Genomic DNA, 25,572 nt, shown 5'->3' on the forward strand with positions numbered 1-25,572 from the left:
ATAGATTGGTTTCTTAATTTTTAAGACACGGTTTAAAAGTAAGAACATTTGTAGTAATCAGGAGCTCTATAATTAATTATGAAGCTCTTTTAATAAACGAAGACGATTACCCATTCCTAGGTTGATCCTTCCCAACTCTTTTGACACAAAGGAGTCCGAGTTTTGCGTAAAAATCGTCTCTTAATACCTTCCTCCCACCTAATTTTACCTGCACAAATTACAGCCACCGATTATTTTCATAAAGGAAGCCTTCGATCAGTAGTGGCCATGAAAAAGTCTGATAAACATGACCTATTCCAGTTATAAATGTGAATTATATTTATTATTTATCGAAGGTTAACAAAAGAATATTTCAGATCTAGTTAATAGATTTCAATGCGATTCCTTTGTAGCTTCATGCCGTTCATCCCGGAAGGTTAAGATACACATAAAATATTAATATAATATTCGCTAACATTACAGGGATGTATTCATATTTATTCGATATAATATTATGTGTTAAGTACTACGGAGATATATTAATATTTATTTAGCGTGCTGGTATCGAGAGCCGAGACACGCTCGAGTGACGTCGGTGCTTTGCTCTAGATTCACCGATAAAAGCTTTTTTGACTGATCCAAGAAGAAAGGTTTTTCTACATATTAAAATATATAATTTATTTCTCTGTACTGGACTGAAGTTAAACATTTTTCTTACCAAAAATAAGTTCATGTGGATTAACAGGTAATTTATTTGTATTCAATTAGATATCCTTATGAAATTTAGGACAAAGTAACCCAAAGTAGCAAAATTTCGTCTAAAAAATTCCTAGAAACCTACAAAACAAATTAGCTAGGAAATAGTTACATATCTAAATATCACAATATCACAGCTAAGTCACAATAGCAATCTTTGGGTTTTAAAATTAATTACGATCGCCGATAGAAATAAATGTATATATTGGTATTATATTATTTATTATTATTCAAAAACGTTGTTTAATTAATCAATAAAAAAATATATAGGTACATTTATTTTTAATTGCAATGAGTTCTTGATTTAGGTACATAGGTGTTACTTTCTTCCCGATATGCCCACGGAATAGAAAACTTAGGCGCGCGAAACCGCGGGAAACAACACTTTTCAATAAAGTAATAACAGACACTATAAAGAAGCTATTACATATAAGATTTTTATTCGATAACTGATAAAAGTTGTAGATGTCTCATTAGTTATAGTTACCACGTTTTTACGATCATCATAATTGAAGAAACGACACGAAAAGAAGAACTTTTTATTGGTGATCATAGACATTTTAATCTATTTATCGTAAATAAGTTCAATAGTTGAGATGCGCCTTTATTCATTCGATAGGTGTCACGAATGCATGGATAATTGAGTTGGAATTCAATCAGCGCTTTTCAACCGTTCATTCGAAAACATTTGTATATATCTGTAGGTTTGAATATTTTTCACGAACTCCAAAAAAAAAAAGAGGTGGATCTCAATTTCACCTGTATAACCAAAGACTTTGGTTTAACAATACACTCTTATAATTTTAAATTGCTTAACCGGTTAAAAATAGAAATCAATATTTTAATTGATGCATGTATCTTTGGGATAGATTTCAGCGTAGGTACGTAATTCTGTACTACCTCTTCTTATTAAAATTGCTGAACATGGGGTATGGAACATGGAATATGACATTTGAATATTTTGGATCTTGGATTCATACACAGGTTTTCAATTACCGCTATTTTATATGCACACGAATAGTAATAAACCAAGAGCTGGTAACTAAATTTGGGTAAAAATTATTTAAATTTTAACGAATAGCTCAGAAAACTTTCTTTTTCCAGGATTTGCCACATAATAAAATCATATTTAACCCTCAACAAAGCCCGAGTAAAAAACGCAACCAATTTGCAGCACGCTAATTAAAACTGTAGATAAGAGGCTTATTACAAACCATAATAGAGTAGTCAGCGTACAAACACGAATAGATAGCAATTTAGATGGCAAAACCACCCCTATCTGATAGTACATAACGCTATACTTGTTTGTACTAATTTCACATCTAAAATCAGGTTTTCTATCCCTTTAAACGAGAGTTAATCCCTTGCATTTCGCAGCACAAATTGTGCTATTAACAGTTTGAAGTTGGATTATAGCTTAAAATGGACACTCTGATATTAGTATACGAAAACAACTATGATAAAGTATCTAAGAGGCGAAAGAAGGCGAATCTCAACTCGATATTATTTATTATAAACGTTTCCATTAGTTAAGGTATATGAGCAAATTATCAGCTTGAATAATTTTTTCAAAAGCGTGATCTGGACTCAGGCAAACTTCTGTTACGTTTAAAGCCCGTGCCAGAAGATCTCAATCTCTTAACCAAAGGTAACGTAGAAGGAGTTGGAAGTCTCGACCTTATGCATGCTGGAGGAGAATGCTGCGAATCCTGTGGACGGCACACAGGACCAACGCATCGATATTGAGACACCTTACAAAATCAACCTGCCTGCAGAAGTTTCTCGAGTACTTGGGTCACAATGCCAGAAGTGATGGAGACAATCTTGAAAAGATAGTGGTCACTGGCAAAGTGGAAGGACAGGGACATCGCGGATGTAGCACGATGCGCTGGTTGGATCAAATCCACTCTGCTCCCGATAGCAATGTGCATATAGCTTTGCATGTTGCTAAAAACAGAGTCAAATGGCGCGACATCGTCCGAAAGATTGTAAATGGAAGGGGTCACGACCCTCAGAAATCGGAAACATGACGTAGAGAGAGAGAGATAGATTTTTTTACGTTAAATCTCGCACCATAATATCTTCACTAAGGCTATCTCAATGCGTAACGTTTGCTTTGAGTTTGATGACGCAAGTGCGGCGATCGCGTAGGTAGGTGCCTTCTCCTAATCCATTATGTTTGGGTCACTTACCGTTTCAAGTTGCAGATTGACGCATTGACATTTTATGTAACAATGATATCGCATCGCTTTCGAAACTTTCGCCATCAATTAGAGGCTACCGTTTTCAGTTCTCTCACTACTCACGTTTCTGTTGCGCAATTGGTTATAAGCTATTGTTTTTATTGTCTTCCTATTGTTCAGTAGACTACATTAGAGCGTGTGTGTACGCACGAGTAACGGCGTCTCATAAATCATAGCTATACAAGTCACGAATCCATAGCTATTATAAAAGTATCTACTTTAAGGCCGCTCTCAAAAGGCTTTAACAGTGATTTAGGATTAGGCGTAGATACTAGTAGAGCTAGTGGTTAGGACTTCGGTCTTAATTTGCGGCACTTAATTTGATCCCACTCGGCACTCAATTTCGAGAAAGAGGTAAACCGCCGAATTCAACTCGGATGGGCAGCGTTCGGGAAACTTCGTGACATCTTCCTGTCCAAAATCCCCCAGTGCCTGAAGACTAAAGTCTTCGAACAGTGCGTGTTGCCAGTGATGACTTACGGATCAGAGACATGGTCGCTAACTATGGGCCTCATAAGAAGGCTCAGAGTCACTCAGCGGGCGATGGAGAGAGCTATGTTAGGAGTATCTCTACGTGATCAAATCAGAAATGAGGAGATCCGTAGAAGAACTAGAGTTACCGATATAGCCCAGCGAGTTGCGAAGCTGAAGTGGCAATGGGCGGGTCACATAGCTCGGAGAACCGATGGACGTGGGGGTCTTAAGGTGCTGGAATGGCGACCCCGCACCGGTAAATGCAGCGTAGGTCGGGCCCAAACGAGGTGGACAGATGACATCAGGCGAGTAGCTGGGAGCCGTTGGAGGCAAGCGGCCCAGGACCGTGCATTGTGGAACTCCCTACAAAAGACCTATGTCCAGCAGTGGACGTCCATTGGTTGAGATGATGATGATGATGATGATGATGAATTTGATCCCAGACACTCACCTCTTTTCGAGGTTATATGTATATCACATGCTTTAACGGTGAAGGAAAGTATCGTGCTATGCTATGCATCCATACCGTTCTCGAAGGCGTGTGGAGTCCACCAATCCCAACTGGGCCAACATGCTACCGTCTAAACCCTTGTTATTCTAAGAGAAGACCTTTACCCTTTAGTGGGCCGGTTATGGATTGACAATGATGACTAGTAGAGATAAATGGTGAAAGTTTCATTTTAGATTTTTCTTATCTCTATCTTCTATTTTATAATTTTTTTTAGAGCTTTTACTTTTATAAATTTAAAATGCATTAAAAATATTTCGGAACCCACAGTATTTTAGCCTGCGACTCTAGCAATCGCGGTTTGAGCGCTTTAACCACTAAGCTACAGCTCTCCTACCGCCGATGCCAAAATTACTATATGCCTTTTATATCAGTCTTATAGCGTCTGTAGTACTATCTAGTAGGAAACATTATAGTTGCGATCAACTTTTTCAAAAGTCCATATTACAATGAGACACGTTTGAAACATTGTTTTTTCATAATTTTATAATTTTTATTAGTGTTTTTGGACAAGATTTGAATCTGTCACTCTCTGTCAATTTTTCTTATAATGTCTCGATGCCTAGTAACTCCGATGAACTTAAAGCGATAGGTAAGGAAGAAAGCCGATCAAGTCGCAATGGTTTGACCGGGTTGAGTCATTTACAAGCCTCCCAGATCTCACAGTTGCTATCAGACCGAAGTTAGAACACCATAAAAGGATAAAGTGATCAACAGTTATTAAGTTTTTAGTTTATTAAGTTTAAGTTTAATTTTACTTATTACTTTTAAGACATCAATATTAATTATTTTAATCCGATTTAATTCATTTTTGTTTTGTTTTGTCTCCTAATAATTGATTAAGTTAATTTTTTTATTGTAATTTTGCTTTAAATATTTATACTTTTAAAGGTTTATATTAACTGACTAATAATTAATTGTAAATAATTTAAAAGAATGACTTTTTGACATTTTAATGCATGCTGTGATAACCTTTAAATAGTTGAACTATTTACTATGTGACTCATTCCAAAGTTTTAATGTATCTACTGTTGCATGTCCTTTATAAATAAATAAATAAATAAATAAATAAACAGCTCAACGACACTTAATACAGTAACCAAACACGACCTTCAGTAATGAAGAATGCGAGAAAGAAGAAGAAAATAGATAATACCGACCTAGCCAAAACAAAGTTCAACAGTTTGGTCTAGCCTTGATTAAATGGGTAACAATTAACATACCTAAAGGATTAACTTGACTCAATTGATGCTCTAAATAATTTTATTAAACAAAATCTGAAACATAATTAGAAACTTCATTAACTACATTATTTACACAGCAAACTTAATTAATAATAAGTACAGTTTACTTTAGCACTTTCGAGTTGTTTTAATTTAGAATTCAACCGTCTTTAACCGCTTTGTTTAGACCTACTTACCCAAGTATATTTGAGGCTTATTACATCATATTTACGTATAACACACATTCTATTTTAGTATAAAAAGGGTTTTTAAGTTAACCGGGGCTATTCTAAAATAAGTTTAGTCTAGACAAGGCTAAACTAATTTGAACATAGCCCCGGTATACACATAGCATGATTTCTTATGTGTACTCGTTATTATATATATTTGTACGGTGCGCACACTAGTTTGTCTCTATTTTCAGTCAGCTATTTTTAATCTCAAACTAGAGTTCTGCACAAAATATTTGGTTCACCACAGGGCAGCGTTGTACCGGGCCGGAGCGTAGCTACACGCTCGGAAAACCAATTTTCCCTCCCAATTAACAACAACAAATTAAAAGCAAACTAAACAGAGCTCTTTTCAACCGACTTCTAACAGGAGAAGGTTATCCTTACTAGATCAAATCAGAAATAAGGAGACCCGTAGAAGATCGAGAGTTACTGACATAGCTCAGCTAGTTTCGAAGCTACGAAGGACACATGAACACTGGGATTCCAAGGTGCAGGAGTTGCAACCTGCACTAGAAAGCGTAGTGCTTGCAGAAAACGACCAGGTTTATAACGACATAAAATGAGCCACAGGTAGTCGCTTTCAAGCGGCAAAAAACTCGCAAAATTCTATAAAAGACATTTGTCCAGCTGTTGTTGAGATGATGATATTGTTAATATAACGTCACAATACATTTTAACTCCGGGGATTGTTCCCCAAGCTTGTCCTGGATAAAAAGTATTATTGGCCTGTTCTCAGGATTCGAGCCATATTTCTATCAAATATCGTGAGTGTTTTCAGGAGTTACGTCAAACAAAAAAAAACAAATAGACAGACAACAACCAGACACACTTTCGCATTAATAATATTAGTAGGTATGGATCATGTGCATCCGCGAACTAATGCCTTCTCTAATGATTCTCCGCGAACTAATGTAGTATTTTATAATGTTTCTATTCCGGTCTCAGAGGAATCCAAAAAATCAAATATCATAAAAAATTGGTCAAGCCGTTCTTGAATTATAAATGATGTAACTTACACAACTTTCTTTTATATATATAGCTACCGAAGTATATTGTCAATAAGGTTGATTGTGTGTGGAGCGGAGCGTATTGAAGAATGAAGTTTTTGTAAAAAATATTGTTATTATGTCGATAATATTGACTGTGAGTGGGCAGCCTTAGCACTGGCGTGCATAAAGGGTATGCACAGGGTATGCAGATGATATAAAATAAAAAAAATCTCCAGTACGAGTTAGAAAAAACTTAAGGATAGGCATTGTAAGAATTGCATTGTATACCCTCTATGCACGCAACTGAGCCTTAGTCATTTCAACAAAAGGTCCAAAAAGGAAAGAAAAACTAAAATGGATATGTGAAAATTGCATGCTAAAACTCACAAACCATGGGTAATTCAGGTGTGTGGACTTATGAACAGGCGCATGTTAATTCACTTCTAACACAAAGTTATGAGCGCTTCGCTGGTTTCTGCCTTCGCTTGCCTGAATTTAAATTTGTTCTGTGGAATTAAATATACCTTTATTTTCACTTTACTTTACCGATTAATTAAAATTGCATATTAAAAATTATAAAATTTGCGTTAATGAACGTGCTTTATCAAGTTAATTAAGTTCTCGATTGACTGATTTGCGAACTCGCTTTTTTTTAGTTACTCGCCTACTAAATTTATTTCAAATGAGAGTTCAATACGAGCTTCTCATCTGGTTGTAAGTAATCTAATACGCGAAATCGATTTCTGGCGCGTCTTTGCCCATTGTGTTCTTCTTTATTAAAAAAAACATCCGTTGACGTCATTTTTTAATGCGTATATTTTTATAAATTTAAAATTCATTAAAAAAAAATCGGAATTGGCAGGATTTGAACCTGCGACTGTCTGGCAATCGTGGCCTGAGCGCTTTAACCAATTAAGGTAAGGTATTAAGGTACGGCTCTCTTACCACCGATTCCGAAATTAGTATAGGTATGCCTTTTATATCAGTCTTATAGCCGCGTTCGCCAGAGAGTTGAAGTTCTATCGCTTCCGTAATTTTTATATGCATTTTAAATTTATAAAATTGATAACTCCTCCAACTTATAAAAAAAATAAAACATTATTTTTTTTATCGTATATGACGAAATTAAGACACGTTCTAAGTTTACTGAAATATGATTCACCTTTTGCAAAGCAATGGCGACATTATATAATCCACAAAATTCAGGATATTCTAGTACCTATGGTCGTGCGATCTGTAAACACCTGATATTGCATAAGTATTAATACAAACTTTCTCGATAAAATTAATAAAAACATGTCTACAATTTGCTTTCCAAATTCGTATTGTAATAACTATAACCTCCAAAATGTCTGTAATAAACTTGTATGTTACTTAAGTATAAATTCTATACGTTTTATGTACGCCAAATTTTATACGTCGTTTTGTTTTACTTTTTTTTTTATATACTTCTTGTGGTGTGCTTTAAAAGTATATTCATTCACTCACTCAAATTCTGCACTCACGCCAAAATAAAACTATTGTGATTTAGTTGTGAATTTAATACAGGAACTGCATATATACTTCAACAGTGGAACTAGAGAAAACATAGTAAAGATTCTTGTGTTCAGAATAAATGTGGTATGCTTTATTAAGATGTGACATCCAAGAGCTGAGAAATTTAATAAAAGTTGGTATTCCGTAGCGTCCCTAGCGCTTTCGTGTATAATCTACTGTGAAGAGGGGTGTGAGGAGCAAGAGTCGAGTAATATTTACAAGCTAGAATGTTGATGTATTTTACCACATTTTAGTGTGCGGACAATATTAGTGATTGACATCAATAATTTGCTTAACTTTAATTATATACTCGACGTTGATATGGATAAAATTCCAAAATTTGGATGCGTTTCTTTATTTTCTTTCTATTCTCTATACAGTGGCGTGCATAGAGGGTATGCACAGGGCTCAAAGCGGGCAGATTGTATAAAATGAAAAAGAATCTCCAGTAAGAATTATAAAAAACTTAAGGATAGGCGTTGTAAGAGTTATAAAAAGCCTACCCTTAAGTTTTTCGAACTGGAACTGCAGATTTTCTTCATTTTATATAATGTGCATACATACCATCTATGCACGCCACTGTGACTCTATATATTATCCGAACATTATCTTTCTTGCTGTATCTTTCAACTACTTTCTGTTGTTTTGCTTAAGTTAATTTTTTTAATAATTTAAATTTCATAGTAATGAATTCTAATGATCAAAGACCAGGAGCCTGTTCCTTTGAGAGAATCCACCAATCCGCACTGAGCCAGCGTGGTTGACTACGGCCTTAAACCTTTCTCATTTTGAGAGGAGACCCGTGCTCTGTAGTGGGCCGGCAATGGGTTGATATGATGACTTTGCGTTTTACACAAATTTTATGTATAATGATGTTTCTTTAATGTCCTACTCGTGGGCATAGGAAACTAGGGTGTATTGCTTTCATGCTACGCCAATACGAGTTGCAGGGCTTTAACGATAATAATCATAAATAAGTGTACCGTGTGGTGTGATACGAGGTGACTAAGGGAACATAACGGTAAAGGGGCAGCAGCGTTTCATCGCTACTTCTACAATATACTGCGATAACCATCCCGTCTGCCCAGCGTGGTAATTATGGACAAACCCTCCTGTTGGGAGAGGCCTTTAGCCAGTGGACTGTAATAGGTCACTGAAGAATAAGATACCAGGCCCGAGACCATAACGTGCTCTCCGAGTCACGATTACGAGAACACCAACTTTTTAACTCTAACTTTTTAAGTTGTGATTTGTTTTATTATAGCAGTTATTGGCAGACCAAGCATTCACCCACTCGATGTTAATTAAAAAAACCATCACACAGGAACTGAGCAACATTTCGCAGTCCATGCAAGGAGCACGCCCTACAAGTTGCCATCCTGTGTTCATCTACCTGAGCCGTAGGTTTTAAGCCTTATGGGCATGGCTAGAAATTCTAGGTACTTAGCTTTATTAGAAGAAGATCTTTTTGTGCCAGAGCTCGTGCATGGAAGTACTACCGCTAGGTTTATTTCTGTCTCCAAGTAGTACACTGGAACACAGCAAAGTTACTTGGAGACCGAAATAAACCTAGGGGTAGTGCTTACGACGAGCTCTGACACGAAAATATCTTCTACTAATAAAGCTAAGCACCTCGTATTTCTTGACGGTAAACTCAATCCAGAATTCGTTTAGCACCTCGTGATTCGAGTTATACGTAATAAGTATAAACACTTAACCTTCAAGGCAATGTATACGAAAATAGACGACCAAAGCGCCATGTGTAAAAATAAAAAATTAATTGACTAAGATGACGGAAATAGAACTCTATCACTACAAATCTATCTATTATAATTTAATCCCACTAAGCCTCTTTGACGGTCACATCGTATTATTGTACCACTTTAGGAGATACAAGTTCATTATTTTAGTAACCGGTTTGATGGAATTAGGTATGAGCCTATTGAAACATGTTATGATGAATTCCATTTCTGGAAACTAATATTAATAAGATTTTTTTGGGGACTTACTACAATTGATTATATAAACCAATATTATTGTATGAAGTATCTTGGTACACAAACAGATCTTCGGCAATGTACAATGAATAATTGTTAAGTCTTAACAATTATTTATTGTAAAGTCGACATCTCCTGAGGATGCTCCGGTTTCGGAGCGAAACGTGCGTAGAGGGTACATTGCGGAAGATCCGTTTGGTGTGGAGGATAAGGATTAAAGAAATTATAAATTACTCCATACAGATTCTGATGCTTTTCGCGGAGTATAGCAAATTAAGCTTAATTTTCATAATATATCATGAATTTTTCATTCACCGTTAAAGCAAGTACGCCTGCTTCTATACATGAAAAGGATGATAAATGTATTTTATGGGTATGCAAATTAAGATTTGATTAGACGTCGCTCATGGATTCAAGTTGGATGTTGTCTGTTTATTAAAATAATTTAAGTTATTTTATTCGCCAAGATACTTCATACAATAATATTGGTTTATATAATCAACTAGCTGTTGCCCGCGACTTCGTCTGCGTTTGATTTTGTTTTTAAAGTATTCAGTATCGCTAAGCCTTAAATGAGTATAGTAGTATTTATATCTATATAACATGTGAGTTGTGACTGTCAATTACTCATAGACAAATAATTTGCAATAAAATAAAATTGCGACTATAAAGTGCTTATATTAGGCCTACTTGAAATAAATGAATTTTGAATTTTCTAATTAAAGACCTAAGCTATCCTATCTCTTAAGTTGGACCAGACTGCTCACGGTGTGCCAATTTAATTTAAAATCGGTTAGGTAGTTTAGGAGTTCATCGCGGACAAACATCGTGACAGGAGATTTATATATATTAAGATTGTAGTAAATCCCCAAAAAAATCTTATTATAAAAATAATATTAGTTTTTTTCTCTCATTATTCTCTCATCATTAGATAAACCTTAATTTCCCAGTGACGTATTTATACATAAACGCTTATTAAATCCCCTTCATGTCCACTCGGCCGGGTCCCGTCAAATGAATCACTGCAGACGTACACCCGAGTGGGTGGTTAGCTCCTTCCATGTGGACACAATTGTGTTTTGGCAATCACTGTCTATTTACAAAAACAATCGACTATTTACGATAATGTTTAGAGATATATAAATGAATTAATACTTAAAGTACTTAGGTATTTACTTCATAGATCCTCTGTGTATAAAGAAGGTAGGGCTAATCGCGGCATTTTTTTTCTTAATAATTGTACACTAACAAAAATATTAAATGGCGACCTAATACAAAGTTATCAGTAATTTTAGTACTGTGTACAAAATCTGAATTTTATAAATGTAAACTATTTTATTTTATTTATCCCAAAATTGTGAGGCATTAATTTATTTTAAAACTACATTTTTAATTAATAAAAACAAAAAAAAAGATATAATGGCCCGTAGATGGCACTTATGATGCGTACATTACTTGAAAAATGTGCACACGGTAGTGAGATGACGGTGAAAACCATATTCTTAAACTTAAAACCAAAGCTATGAGGGTTCCAAATGCGCAATTCCATATTTTATTGATATAAAATATATAATTGTCTATTGTCAGTCGTTTGCACACAAGTTACTATGATTATCATAATCTTCACCAATATAAACTACTTACTTACTTATTTAAGACACACATAATATTATAATAGTAACGTGAATAAATATCTACATACCGAGATTTCAGTGCATATTTACCAAAAGATGTTGCTTTAAAAATCAATCTACTTCGGTCAATACGGAATTAAATGAAACAAAATATTCCTAAAAGTACTAAAAATAAGCAATATTTTTATTGCCATGCGGTCAATGTACAAAAATTTGTCTTGTCCTACAACAATATAGCACAATCTCCTTTGAGTACAATATTACAAACTCGTTAGCGTCCCGTCAAATTAATCACTGCAGACAAGATGTAAACCCAAAGAGTGTTAGCTCCTTCCACGTGGACACAATTATGTTTGCCCACCACTATGTCACTATTGGCCACCCACTAGCTATTAACGAAACCAATAGACTGTGTACGGAAATGTTTAGCAAAATACTAGTTAATTAAAATACGAAACGCTTATTTATTTAGGTTACAATGTAGTATATACCTAATCTCCTTATATAGTAACGATACATAAAAAAGAATAACACAAAGGGTATTTGAAAATAACAATTTGAAAATAAACTTTTTTTAAGATCATAGAAATATTTAAACGCGAGCCCAAAATCACTTCCATAGGACTTTTGAGTGCCCGTTTGTCCGGCCTAATTATTAACGGCTGATCTTATTTTGACATTAATGTGAAGTGTTGTTGATAACTACGAGTATATACCTACACTTTTACCCGTGATACCCATTACCAGTCTACTATAGGTACCGGTCTCTCAGAACTAGGAGGATATAGGCCGTAGTCCACCTCGCTCTGCCCAATTAGTCTTCACACACTTATAAGACCGTTATGGAGAACTCTCAGGTATGCAGGTTTTGTCACGATGTTTTGACGCACCGTTAACAAAGTTCTTATTGTAAGAAGGCTTTATATTAATGTGCCCGATCTCAGAAGATTTGATAAATAACAGCTAAACTTGTTTCCTTATTGGAGAATTAGAGATCACACACGACCGACTACTATTTACCTTCAGCTTCCAATTACAGCGAAAAGGATTTAGAAGCGAATTTAGTGCTATAAAATAAAACAAGGACCATTTGTAGTAACTGCGAGCAAGCGCTTACGCATCGCTGGAGGGCTAGAAAAACATGTACTAAACGCGTTTGCATGGCCGGATAAATTGGTTCGTTCGAATTTTTTGCCGCTCTTATCTGACTCTACAGTAGTGTTACCATGTATCAATCCAAATATTATGGACGATTCCTTCATAGTTCAAAATCCGAAAGTCATTAATGGTTGTATCCTGTAATGAAATATGGTGACGTGGACAGTGACAGTTGACCTGATCAATAAATTCGAAACGAAAGTCAACGAAACAGCTAAAGGATCATAGTTTTACTGATTTTAATGTCGCATCAAAAAATTCAAAGTAAGAGAAAATACAAGTTGACAAAAATTTACAAGACTTTACTGTTAATTGCTACTCTTCATATCACACTATCACTTAAATATAAGTGATTTCACATAATCATACATTTATTTTCTGTACAACACACATCTCTAAACTAAACAAAATTGACCATTGATGACCTATCGGTGACCTATCATTTTCCACAAACAACGCAATGGCGCAACTCTAAAAGTGTTTTCAACCCTACGTTTACACTTTTAGAGTTGTTAATGCATAAATAAGTTAGAATTTTTTATTTGAAATTTAAACAATATTGGCACCACTAACAATATTTTGGGGTACGGGATTTAAGTACATAATGTAAGGTCTAATCACAATATATACATCTACTTACATTTACGATCGTACCGACTGGTGTAATTCAACCATAGTCCATACCGATCTCGCAGCTGAAACGCACTAACTCCCGATTGGTATTATGGCGTCTGCGTTCGCATGTAGGTAGTCGGTACACTAACCGCTTGCCGGCAGTTCGCTAATGGATTTGTGCACCAGTCTTGTCGCTCAATGTAAAACGAATGTTATTGTATTTCTTATCGGCTCTAAACAATATTGTAAATTACGTAGTAAAGTTATTCCAAACTACAAGTGTGTTTAACATTCAATGCAAACCTAAAAAATATCGGAAGATCATAACTCGCCAACCCATTGCCCCCTAAACATGATATAAGGGAAGAATCCGCTTCCTACAAAATAAACGTGGTTACACTATTTGGCATTTTATATTGGTTTTATTTTTACAATCAACCTCATATCACTAGGATTAGTGATGCCAGCGAGAATTTCTACAACATTCGAGTCAATTGAAATAATCCTTACACAGAATGGAAGGAAGCTTGAAGATAAATTAATTGTTAAGCACTACTTCACTCTGGAACAGCTTCTAACCCTGTACCAAGCTCAAGTTCAGTAGTGCATGGGGTACTGCAGCCATATATGGGATGGCTCTACCAAGTACCAGCTCGATGCTGTGGATTCGGTGGATCGTAATACCTTGTAATAAGTAGACTTCAAAGTCTTGAACACCGTCGCAAGTTTGCCTGTCTAGCAGTATTTTACAACATATATTTCGGAGAGTATGCTGTTGGATTTGGTTAAACCATCTCCTTTCTACCATCGAACTGTGAGGTACCGAAATAATCAGCACCGTTACGTAGCGCAGAAAGGAAGTAGGGCATTGCTAGTTCCTTTCTGATACGCACCGCAAAGGTCTGGAATGCCCTCCCATCTTCCGTCTTCCCCGATACCTATAATCCGGGTACCTTCAAATCAAGAATAAGCATCATTTAGGAGGCGCACCCCATCTTATGCTGCATCAACACTTACCATCCGGTCTGTTTGCAGTCAAGCGCTAGGCTATTTGTTTAAAAAAATTAAAAATATTTAACCCCAAAATACGTGGAAACCGTTCCAGATATTAATATAACCACCAGTCAAGTCTTCTCGACTATAAGCCTACCTCGAAATCCTCAGATGCGAGGCGTCTTCACTGTAACTAGTTGACTTGAGTTGTCATCCACCGAGTAGACTTGGAATTATCTCGACCGCAATTGATTCCTCGCTGTACTTCGTGTTCGAATAATACAAAGTGAGGTCAATACCGGATAAGCCCATAAGCAAATTAAGTAATTGCTTAGGCTATCACGTTTCGGATAACCCGAAAAAAACCTTGCTTTAGCCATAGATTTTTCAAACCACATTCACATTAGAAAAATCAATAAATGAAAAAAAATGGCTTTCGTTTCTATTGCGATACTTTCTCTTCGTATCTCTTTCGTCATTTGTTCCTATTCTGAGGGATGTTGTAATACATACGTCAAATACATTTGAAGAACGATTCTAGTACTTATGGATAAGGCTTCAAGAGAATACAATGAAAAAATTGATTTCGATAACGAGGTTAGCCTAACCTGTCGCATCACTAACCAGAATGGTATGAAATTCGTAGACCTGTTATCTGTTCCGGAATGCGAAGCTCCAACATACAATTAAAATCGTTACGTTCGAAACCTTGACACGAGGCGCGAGTTTTTTTAAATGTCAAATTGTTTGTATGATTGGACATGTTGCTACGTGGGTGTGATGCGTGGCTCTGTGCAAACGTAGCTATATTTTAATCAACTTCATAAAAGCAGGAGGATCTTGCTTGTTCGACTGTATGGATTTGTTTCAATGTTTGTTCACAATTTTTTCCGTGATTTTGGAAATCATATGATGGTTTAAAAGTTTATACTTTCGAGGAGGTCTTGATTGAATCCTATTCAATAATCCTATGAATCCTCAAATGTTGTCGCCATGCACACTGTACGGGTACAGTTCGTTGAACTTTCTGTAATAAAATGAATCTACGTGTTTAAGTCTTTAGGGTCATTGCAGGTTATAGGCATGTTGTCAAAAAAGTTAGGTATTGTTACCGATAGGTGATACATTCGCAGGGAACTGTCCATTAACATCATAGAAAAAAAAATACCATTTAAAGTAAATTTATTTCAAGGACTTTAGAAACGTCAAGTGTGGCTGTTTATAGTGACTAGTGAGTTTGGAGGGTAGATTCTAACGATAAGAAGACTGCAAGAATCTTATTTGCTTTTTACCGACAGCAGTATTTTAGAAAATCTGCTACATTGTGAGAGATGACAGTGAAGGCCAACAAAAGGATATATTGATGTGCATTTACTTATAGTAGGACACTAGGTTAATTGCTTGTTTCTGGTTAGTCCTGTGTCCAGACACAGGACACGGCATTCGTGGTGTGTGTGTGTCTGTGACGACAAAAGTGTGCAAATCCGTAACCTGACGACATTATGTTTCTAGTTGCTTGCACATAACTGTGATTAGCAAACCGTGTCTGCCAAGTGTAAGCAACTAGACATCTATAATGTCAACTTGTATGAATATGGATAATGAACCAATATCAGATAAAAAAGTGTATGTGTTGGTGCGCTTATACCCGTATCAAATTCCTGGTTTTAAACTTTTACTTTACCATTGCCGTTGGGAGATAAAATTAATTATAGTTCCTTTTTATGTAGAACGATATGGAGCATTTTTTATGTGTCTACTATTTGTGATTTGGTTGCAGTAGCCTTTATATTCGTAGTGACTAAAGCTAAATAAGCATGATCAAATTATCTTAATCAACGAACTCAAAACATCATTTATGCATTTATTTTACGATTGAAAAAATGTTGTTATTTAAATTGACCTGTGTCAAAAGATGGATGGATTAATAATGCTAACATCCGCGCATCCGAGATAAGATGAGAAAATGGTTAGACATCTTAAAATTATAAACGCTATAATAATCACTATTATACTAAATATTATATTTAAACACTAATCTCTGTATTTATTTATTTATTTATTTTACTTGCATCCAAGTCTTAACATAGTCATGAGGCCCTGCCAGGGCGTAGCAATAAGAAATACTTTTTTTTCTGTATTATTTCTTGAAATACGCAGACTACTGTAGGCTGCATACATAGTCTTTACATCCTCTTTGAAATATAATACGAGTACATCATTTTTCAAAACAAATCACAAGTGGTTACAGGGTATAATTTTTTTACTGCTTCATTTTTCAACGTAATTATAAGTTTCCACACAGGCGTACTTTGGCGCTGTACAAGAGTACAACGAAGAATGTCGCCAGGCGAGCGAGGGTCTCATAAATATGGAGTTGATGATTAAAAGGCATACTTACTTTATTTTTTTTTGCGTCACATAGCCTATCTTCGTAAGGCGATGTGAGACGCGTGCTTGCGTACCTATATAAAGCAATTTATCTTAGAGAAAACTGCAACCATCGCGTCGTCGGTAGAAACAACCTGACGTATACTTATAATAAATCATACTTGGATATCGTCATCGTTACCAGTAGCTAAGTATATTTTTTTTGTAAAGTAGTCGGAATGGTTTATGTATAATCTTTTAACTAGACTCGCAAGACTCTATTTTTTTTTTCAGATAAAATTGTTTGTTTGTTTGAAAGCTTTATTGCACATACACATTTTATACAAAGTAAACACATATACAGAAGAAACTTAGAATAGAAAATAGAGCGTGCAAAGGTGGTCTTATCACTAAAGCGATCAATTCCAGGCTATCTTTGACGTTAAGAAAGACGCAGAAACGGGTTGGTGCATCAATTCTTCAAAACTTCTGTTATCGACCTGGATATTTCTTGTGAATATAGCAGAGATACAGAGTGAGAGTGAGGAATACTGAGAGAGTATAAAGATGAATTAGGTCTACCTAATTGATGCTCTAGCATCAAGTGATTCTAGAGGGCACTAAGTTTAAGTTATGATGAAATAGTGGGACGTTGCCGCCGTTCCTTTTGTATTTTTCTGAAGTTCGTAGCTCTGTTTTACTTTCAAGGGCGCGATGTTTCGTGGCGTCCAAGTTGCCAAACCGAGTATTACCTTAATTAACATTAAAAAACTTAAACCTTATATATATCTTTTTTGACGTCAAGTAAAACCTGTCTTCATATGGCAAATTTAATTTAGTAGTGCTATCCTTATCTACAGGAAAGAGTAGGACAGGATAGCAGTACTAAATTCAATGTGCCTTCTGAAGAATTGGATCCGATTGAATTGTAATTTTAGGCATTCAAGTAGTCAGTTTTTTACACAATAGTTTCGATTTTTTAATACCGCCGGCACCGATCGTTTTACCAGGATGAAAAATGTCCTATGTACTCCAGAAAGAAAACACTATGTATAGGTAAAGAAGATACCTTTTTGTTAATTTCCGCGGATATGTTTTCCATGTTATTTTCCGCAATAAACAGTATTCTATGTTGAGGATGCAAGCTATTTTGTGCTAAATTTCAGTAAAATCTTTATACAATATCAATTTAATACTAGTATGGATACGTTTTATGTAGGTATATAAGTAAGTGCAATTTTTACACGTCTATTAGAATAAATAAAACATTGAATTTTATTTTGAAGTCATCAGGAACGCGCTTCCAACTCAAGGTTTACTCGAGGACTGATTACCGGTTGGGTAATGAGTATAATCGGTCCTCGAGTAATTATAGATTTAAGTATTCGAAAGCTGCCACTTTTGATTTAACTCATTTTGTTCGCGAAGTAGACGTTGAAAGATAATCCTAGTGTTTTATTTTTAAAGTTCACCATAACCCGTTTCTTTGATTCATGCTGGCATTGAGAGAGAATGAAAGATGTATAAATATTCAATGGGCCGGTGTCGTTGATACTGACGGGCTTCACATCAATGCCACTATCTTGCTCACCAACCAGTCAATGGAATAATAATATGGAATTCATGGAATTTGGTTTCACTGTTTAAAAAATAACTTTTATTAACGTCGGTACCTATACTCGATTAGAGAAGAAGGGACTTTTGAAAATCTGTACGAATATTAACGTGATCTTAAAACTTAGACTTTATAGAAGATTGAACGTTATCATAATTCTGAGCTTATTGTTTGTTCATTGCCGTGCAAAGGCCACATACTGTCCTTCTAAAATAGCTTTCATTTCACTCAAATGGTGGGCTTTAGTTATACTTAATTATGTAACAATTACGTACATAGAGTTAGATATATCCATCCTGTTGTACGTAACTTACTAACTTTCTTACTCTTTTAAGACTAGCCTGAGTTATATGTGTATAAATGTAACTAAGACTAGTTATTAAAGAGTAAAAAAAGTCTAGTCACCGGCCCACTACAGGACAGGTGTCTCTGAATGAAAAAGGTTTAATCCATAGTCCACCACGCTGGCCAAGTGTAGATTGGTTTAGCTCACACGATCAGGTTTCCTCAAGATGTTATCCTTCAACGTTGAACCAAGTAGTATTTAATTGATTGAAACGCCCAAAACCTCGAGGCTTAAAATACATTTCCAGAAAATAAGACTAATTACATTTACAGGAAATAAGAGTATTTATAAAACAAACTCTTTGGAGATTAAAGAGCGCTCGAAACATCCTGTGATTTAGACCACAGTACTAATGGCACTTTAGCACTGATCATGGACGAGCAAAGTGGGCGTGCTGCAAAGACACCAGATCGTTTATATCCGCACTAGAATTACTAGATTATTACAAACGTTTGGACCATCAGTCGTTAACTTAATCGCCTGTAATGAAACTGATGTTTGAATAAACCGCAGCGCACAGCTTTAATCTTAGGGTACAGTGTGTTTAGACAAGAATCTTGCATCATCGCGTTTTATGACGCAATTTGCAGGACGGGCATCTTGGTTTATAAAAAGATTGAACAAGATCTATTAAGTTACATTTTACATAAAACTATACAGTGTTATCTATAAGACAGGGAGCGCATTTAGCCGCAGTAAATAAGTAGCTAATAAGCAACGCCATTGAAATCTTAACTCCTTCAGATTGGTATATTAGGTTCTTTTAGCTATTTCAAGTGGCATTGTCGACGTATAGTTATCCCTGCATAATAAATATAATATAACTGTTTCAAGAATGCATGCTATCACTTATCAATTTAAGCTTTAGCTGTTAAGCCGTGCTGAAACGAAAAAAAAAAAATTATGGGTAAAATAAGTACCAATCTCAGGGGTATCTAAACTATGTAGGTATGTGCCAAATTTTATCAATGTCCGTGCAGTCGCTGATGCGTGGTAAAAAGTTCATATCGCAAATCCTGTACTTCTGTTTTTTTACAAACGTTCTGTCAAAAGCCCAAAATACAAGAATTGCGGGCAAATTTGAGCTTTAATGAATTAAGGTCCATTTTACTCCGATGCTAAGTAGGTAATCCATGCTCGAAAACGACTCCTCCGATTGCGATATAAATTAAACAATATACCAAACTATTCTCTGAATCTACATTTCGACATTCAATAGTAACCCAAGACTATTTTTGTCGAGGTGGTGAAGCTTTATTGCTCCCGATGCGACGTCCTTTAGGGGCAGCACAGCGGGATGACGCCCTCTCAACGTCCCCCTCTTCTATATTATTATTGTTGTATAACCGAATACAATTATTTTTATCGAGAAAAATAATCTTAAAAAAGTAACTTAACCCTAACGTACACTCTAAAAAAAAATTGGTTATTCCTAACAAGATAGTGATTGTTGTGATCAAGCATCTTGATTCCATACGAGCCTAACAAGAACATAGATACATCGAATAAGATGATAATGATTGTTTATCATAACTCAATGGACTGGGCAACTGTATTGCTCCTATTATTGTTACTTAACTAAGGCATATTCTTAACTGATTCAATTTACGTACTTGTTTAAGCTAAATAATTAAAAATGATCTAATCATACAAAGAAGTAAATAATAATAGAAACAACGTATTTATTTGTTAGAATCAATGAACATACCTACATTGTTAGCTCAATCTATAATGAACTTGCTGCTATAACTAATCAGCTTTTGTTGTTATGTTTATTATCATAATTGTTATAATTTATATAACGTCAACTAAGAGAAAATCTCTCTTAGTTGGCTTTCTTTTTTTTAGAGTGTAATACACAAAGTGATTATAAATCATATCAAATTAAATATTAGGTCAATCCCTGAGACAATAGGAGGTGTTGTAAAACAATCACTCTATGATTATCAAGCAACATCAAGGCAGCTCATATATGGAATTACGTATTGTTTCCTGTACTATAGCTGCTCTGCACAATTGGACAACCCTGACCTTCCGCGTCGCATCAACTACCATTCATTCGTTTTTCGCTATTCATGCGTGACGTTAAATAGCAGCTATAATCTATTTATATAGATTAATATATATTATGATTTTCCGTTATCGAATCAGATTTTAATCTCAATTTAATTTTATTGCACAGAACCCTAATTCCATAGTAAAAGTAGCTATTATTACTACTCCTTATAACATTAGCTATTTCCTAATGATATTTTTGGCAAAATTCGAATCTTTACCAGCCGTCTGGAATATTATCTGGAGCAAATACACTTCAATTTTATTTATATAAAAATTACTACGTACTTTGTAGTTTTACCGTCCGCTAACGTTAGCTAAGTTTAGCTAGCTACTTTTGCGGACGATATAACAAGGTACCCAGTATTTTTTACATTTTACTTGGGACCGCCTTCTAAATGTTGTGGAAAATATTCATTGTTTTTTTTAGTGTTCATATTTGAAAACGGTTTTTTAAATTCATTTTCTCTCCTAATATGGTAAGAAAAATTGCTTGGTACAAAAAATTGGCTGGGAAGTAAAGCTACTAAAATAATGTGCCTATCTTCACGTTTGTATTTCTTGCTAGCCCATTTTTCCTTATGAAATAAAATATAGATATAGAAAAACTGGATGTTTTCATAACGTATAACAAACTTGAGGAAACTCGGGTATCTATATACGCCGAAGTGTTTAGCTAACGTTTCGACTAGCACAAGGTATATTTGGCAAGGTCTCGAGAGAAACAGATATCGTAAATAACCTCGTATTGACTAAGAGCAGCCAAGTAAACAATTGACGCCGTCGAAACACTGATTGAATAGGCGATAGCTATACCAACTGCCACTTGAATTATCTACTAGATTACTTTCGTAACTAAAAAAAATAGTCAGTAATTTTCATTTCTATAATAACAAAAATTTAGCGCATAAGTTTGTACAAGTAATTGCAATAAAAATATGTCGTTACGTTACCTTAGCAGATTAATTCACACGCGGGTGCAATCAGTGATAATAAAACAAAAAAGAAATATTTTTCAAAAATCGCTTATGTATTGAAGTTACAAAAGTAGTATATGTTACCGTCCTTACCGGTACCTAACTCTGCCAAAAATCAAGTCGGTGGAGGAAAGATAAACAAACATACAAGTTTTGCACAACGCGCCTGTATAGTGCAATAGACCGCATACAAATCTGCCGTTTGGTTTTAAGAAAGCAAAGAAAATAATAACGCAATAAAAAATATAATTGTTTTGATAAAACGATTATTGATAAAACAATTATTGCAGCCACATTCAAGAGCCTGCCCAGAAAGCATATTAAGAACCTATAAATTTAAAACGGAAACCGCATTCAAATCTGCTAAGTAATTAATCAAAATATATTATACGACAAAGAAAACCGACTTTTTTAAACAACTTACAAAGCGAGAAATCAATATTGTCTACAACATTATTGTGTCAGTGCCAAGTAAAATGTAAAATTACTTTGAGATTACGGAATTGAGTACCTACCTCCTTCTTTTTTCAAGCGCTAAGGTTTAGTTCTGCGTCTTATAACTTGTTTATGTGACATTGATTTAATATGTTAAGTAAGCTCACTGATTGGTTAGATATTATGTCCTACGACTATGGTTCAAAGGAAGGCGGTACGATAAATTTGTTTTTTTTTTGCTTTCAACTTTCATCAATGATTCATCGCGGTTTGTTTTTTAAGTTTCTTAAAACGTTTTTATTTCGAGAACTATCCAAATCTAGATGTCTTACGTAGGTATATTCTGTGAACTTTTAACTCGTAACAGTATTATTGTTCATTTTTAAAATATTGTTCTTTTCAACATGCAGGTCCTTGAAACAGATATTGGAAATAGCGTTGTACTGAAGAGCCAAGTAAACAATTGACATCCTCAAGGCATCGATTGAATAGTCGATAGCTACTGGTATTGTGAGCTTTGAAGGAGGTTCGTAGATTGTTTCTCAGCCTCCGGGTATGCGTTTAGTACCTAACGAGTGATGAGTATTGAGTACAAGGTCGGTTTGGAATATTTGATTTTCCTATGAGGAGTTATTAAGGTTTATAGTATAAGTAGACACGAAATACATGATGTTCCTATCAAGTTATTAATACTATAAATAAAAGAAAAATCAGATGCAAGGTATTCAGATTGAATTAATCTCTTCATATCGTTATCATCAGGTAGACCGTGGGCGTGGGCGTCCACGGCTGGACATAAGTTTTTTGGAGAGAGTTCCAAAACCCACCCAGTGTTTCTTAGTTTTGCCTTCTTTTGTTTTAGACTAGAGACTAGATGATGTTAGTAACGATTTTTAACCGTCTCCTTTGTTTTTTAAATTATGTATTAAAATCTACTTATCTATATTATGTATGTTATATATTTATATATATTTTGTATATTTTATATTCATATATTACGTATATTTAAATTATCTATGTATTTCTATACATTTTGGTATATATGTATATTTATAAACTCTTCTGCACTATCCTGTTCTCTTGCTGTAAATCCTGTCGACAAAGGTTGCTTGTAAGAGATTGCTTGCAGCAATAAGGCCGCCTTTGCATGTATACATTGTTTACTGTATAATATAATAGTTTACTATAAAATAAACAAGGTAAATTAATAATAACAGAAGAAGCTTAATTCCAATCAGCCCTGCAAAGTGCTCCGTAATGTTATCATTGCGATCGAAATAGCTTAGCTCACAAAGCTTTAGAAACTAAGGCAGCAAGTGCTTTATCTAACACTATTATATTTAAACAAGCAATTCTATCTACTCTATTTTAAGTAGAAATAAGTTGCTAAATAAATGAAAAAGGAAAAAATAATTCATTTCTTTTTCATAATGAATGAAAAAGAAATGAAAAAAGAAAAATATTACATATATTCAGAGAAAAATGTACATATTTATATATACGATAACTTCTAGAGGGATAGATTAAGGTTCAGGGTAGGTTTTGAATAAATAAATGAGTAATCAAACAGTTTACTGGGAACCATTTAAAGATTGATGCAATTTAAAAATTTAAAACTTTCCATGATTAGTTTACCTCTGACCCATTTTCAAAAACATATTGATAATGAAAAATGGAAAGGAATAGTAAATGTGAAAATTAAAAACTACAATGAAAAATGTATATGAAAAAACGTTCTAACACTAATGGTGCTATGCTAGGGCTGAGCGCCGTTTTAATCGATTAAGCTCTTAACAAAGATACTGACATTTACAATGTACTCGTATGTTTACTATTGCAACACATAAACCAATGGTTTTATATCACAGTAAATAACGTTTCACTTAGTCTTGTAAAGTGCTCGAAAGAGCAATCGGGATAGTTTAGATTAAAGAGCGTCAAATAATAGGTACTGAAGTGTTATTGGTTTTTTTTTTCGCATTAACTGTGAGTACTTCATAACCTAAAGCTTCCGTTTAATTTATATATCCTTTGGTTAAATTATTACCTTCATTTTAAGTAGAGTAGTTTTTGTGACTGAACTCGAAGAAAAGTAAGCATGGCGGGAAAGTATTACCGTCATGCTTATTTCTGCTGCAAAGCAGCATTGCTGTGTTCCAATCTGAAAGGCGTGGTTGCTGGTGTGGTTACAAAGACATGAGTCTTTACATCTACATATGTTCTTTGCATGCCCTGCGAAGTGTTGCTTTGCATATTATAAATGCGATAGTGTGTTTGTTTGTCTTTCCCTAGCACCCTAACTAAGCAACCGATTCATTTGGCATAGAGTAAGTTGAAATGACGGAGAGTATCTAAGGCTACTTATTAATAACGTACCTTTAAAAAAAAAAAAATTGCAATAATAAAAACTTTTTAAAACTTGTGAATTTTTTTTCATTTTTCTATTCACAATTGATCCGTTATTATTATAAAATATTGGAAATAAATAATCCTAATTGATTATGGTTTTTGCCACTAGCTAGCGGATAAGTCAACAATCCAAATTGTTATTTATAAATAGCGGAAACTACACAGACGTTTGACGTAAGCGTTACTTCCGTCAGAAAAAAAACCGAGTTACTCCTTAGACACGCCAAAAGAAGTTTTACTTCAATAATAATAATAATAATTCTTTATTTGATTACTATGACCCATCTACATCTTTCAACACGTAAAGAAACGGTTCCTACAGGACTTTTTAAAAACCGTATTAGCAGCTAGTTTTTGCTATAAAAAATCTCTGACAACTATATTCGCAACGAAATTTCAAATAAAGAGTGTACACAGTTTGTTATCAATAGAAATACTGATGGCATTTAATATCCGTACGTGACACGAGACGAAGATAGATAAATGTAATGGCGTCGGTCGGCACTGGAATGAAAGGAGACATTCCGATTCATCACATCAACGCTGATCCCCCGAGGTGCTTATCAAAGATGAAAAGAAAACTAGATGTGTAACGTACTCGGCACGTTATAAAATGTTGTCTATCCCGGTAGCTTGGCGTTGCATGTTAATGTAGAAGGTGTGTTATTGAAATTCATAAAGTTAAGGTTTTTTTTTATTTAATTCAACGTCTTGTTCGTCCGCTCCTTAAATAATCATCTACTGAAATCAAGTTCTTTAATCCACTCAACGTTATCTTTAACTTCCTTATCTATATATCTATATAATAAATTTCAAAAATAAACCGTCTAAGTGCGTTGGTGATACAAAACAATAATAAACAGTCGTCACAACCTTGTAAGAGCGCAGTATGAATAAGAAAATAAGTCCTTAGTTATTCAACACCCAATTTAGCACTATACAAACAAAAAAATATTTTATTACATATTTTTTTATAATAATGCATTAGTGAGGAAAACAAAAAAATATACATATTTTTGTCGAGATG

General features: G+C 34.7%; 1 protein-coding gene across 2 annotated transcripts in view; it reads right to left on the reverse strand.

Annotated features, from left to right (window-relative positions):
* Nucleotides 1-25,572, reverse strand: part of LOC120631423 (apoptosis-stimulating of p53 protein 1) — a 395,044-nt gene that overhangs the window by 197,166 nt on the left and 172,306 nt on the right. The gene's annotated exons all lie outside the window — the stretch shown is intronic.

Source organism: Pararge aegeria, chromosome 18, assembly GCF_905163445.1.
Source record: "Pararge aegeria chromosome 18, ilParAegt1.1, whole genome shotgun sequence".
Classification (NCBI taxonomy): Eukaryota; Metazoa; Arthropoda; class Insecta; order Lepidoptera; family Nymphalidae; genus Pararge; species Pararge aegeria.